Raw genomic sequence first — 2500 nt, 5'->3', positions numbered from 1 at the left:
GCATGGTTGGTTTGGACGTTGCACGGTCTAGGCATGGTCTTGGCATGGGTGAGGCACGGTCGCTTCAACGGTTGGTTCTTAGTTGCAATGCCATGGCACGGGCTTTACCACGGTTGGTTCTTGGTTTCAAGGCTTGGGCACGGCCGAGTATTGGGTTTTATTCACAAAACCAACTCCATATATCTTAGAAAACATTAGACTTGATGGAGATTCAAAAAAAAAAATTTTTTTTTTTTTTTTTTGACGCCTCGGCCGAGTCACGCTCGAGCAATGGCCGAGGCAGGATGGAGCGACGGCCCAGTCATGCTCGAGCAATGGCCAACCGGACGACTGGAATATGTTTTGGAGCTTGTAAAATTAATTTAAAAATAATCCCATGGGTTCTCTTCACAAAACCAACTCCATATGTCTTAGAAAACATTATACTTGTTTGAGATTCTCAAAAAAAAAAAAAAAAAAGAACTTTTTTTTTTCACGCCTCGGCCGAGTCATGCTCGAGCAATGGCCGAGGCAGGATGGAGCGACTGCCCAGTCATGCTCGAGCAATGGCCGACCGGACGACTGGAACATGTTTTGGAGCTTGTAAAATTAATTTAAAAATAATCCTATGGGTTCTCTTCACAAGACCAACTCTAGATCTCTTAGAAAACATTATACTTGATGGAGATTCAAAAAAAAAAAAAAAAAAAAATTTGACGCTTCGGCCGAGTCATGGCCGAGCAGGATGGAGCGACGGACGAGTCATGCTCGAGCAATGGCCGACCGGATCCTGGAACGTGATTTTAAAAAATTAATTTAATAATATTCCCATGGGTTCTCTTGATTATAGCTCGAGCATATATCTTAAAAAACATTATACTAGATGGAGGTTCAAAAAAAAAATAAAAAAAAATTAATTTTTTTTTTTGGTCATGGCCTTGGAAAATTTAATGTTTACTGGTGTCACATGGCCAAATGTTCGTTTGTATCTTTAGGGGGGGTGGTTCCTTGAGCTTGAAAATGTTGACCAAGAGTTGACTCGCATGATAAGAGCATAATTTGCTACGGACCCAAAGACGGATTATGACCGGGCTGACCCGACAAGTCGCGACCGACCGCCGGTGACCCCCCGCCGGCGGCGGAGCTCCGGCGACCGCCCGCCGGAAAATTTTCCGGCGACCAAAAATTTTCCGTGGATGAAAATTTGTTGGAATATGAATGTTCTCCCTAAAAGGTTAAGAACCAAGGCGGAGGCAAGTCTAGTGAGGTAAAATAATGGGTTGAAGGCTCGTGAGAAAACGTTAGAGCCGCCGATGCATGCTCGAGCGACGGGAGAGAAATGCTCGAGCGACGGGAGTGAAATACTCGAGCATGATCGAGCACGGGCCGAGGCATGCTCGAGCGACGGGAGAGAAATGCTCGAGCATGATCGAGCACGGCCGAGGAATGCTCGAGCGACGGGAGAGAAATGCTCGAGCATCGAGCATGGCCGAGGCATGCTCGAGCGACGGGAGAGAAATGCTCGAGCATGCTCGAGCATGGCCGAGGAATGCTCGAGCGACGGGAGGAATGCTCGAGCATGATAGAGGATGGCCGAGGCATGCTCCATCGCTGGCCGAGGCATGCTCGAGCGATGGCCGAGGCATGCTCGAGCGACGGGAAAGAAATGCTCGAGCATGTTGAGCATGGCCGAGGAATGCTCGAGCATGCTAGAGGATGGCCGAGGCATGCTCCAAAGCTGGCCGAGGCATGCTCGAGCGATGGCCGATGCACGCTCGATCGTTGGCATAATCGAGCGATGACCGAGTCATGCTCGAGCGACGGGAGGGAAATGCTCGAGGCACGGTCGAGCGATGGCCGAGAGATGGCCGACCGAGAAATGCTGGGGCGCGCTCGAGCAATGGCCGAGGCGACGGGCGAGAAATGCTCGAGGCACGCTCGAGCGATGGCCGAGAAATGCTCGAGAGACGGCCGAGAAATTCTCGAGGCACGCTCGATCAATGGCCGAGTCACAGCTTGAGGGACGGGAGAGAAATGCTCGAGTCATGCTCGAGCGGCGGCAGTGGGGCGAATGGCGAAAGTGGGTTAGGGCATCAGAATACTTCACAGAGGTTAATAAAATTTCCCAGAAATTTTTTTTGTACCCCTCCTAAGCCATTTTAATGTTTACTGGTGTCAGATGGCCAAATGTTCGTTTGTATCTTTAGGGGGGGTGGTTCCTTGGGTGGGCTGGGGACTGGGCCATGGCGGGCCCGGCTGGCCCATTTCATCGAGTCATTCCTCGACCGCGGCGGGGATGTGTGGGCTTGGGACACACGGCGACGCGGGTTTTGACGGGCAGGGGCGGCGCCGCCATGGGCCGCCGTGCTCCGGCGGTGGTGCGACGGAATTTTTTGACGGATTTGACGGAAAATGGCGGGGATTTGTAGGCTAATGGAAACACGGCGTTGTGTTTCTCCGGCAGAGGGTGGAGGAGAGGGTGGCGCCACCGTGCGCTGCCTTGCTCCGGCGGAATTGTGAG

Source organism: Urtica dioica, chromosome 2, assembly GCF_054948205.1.
Source record: "Urtica dioica subsp. dioica isolate 48M chromosome 2, U.dioica_male_clone48M_v1_H2, whole genome shotgun sequence".
NCBI lineage: Eukaryota > Viridiplantae > Streptophyta > Magnoliopsida > Rosales > Urticaceae > Urtica > Urtica dioica.
Note: the sequence above shows the minus strand (reverse complement) of the source record.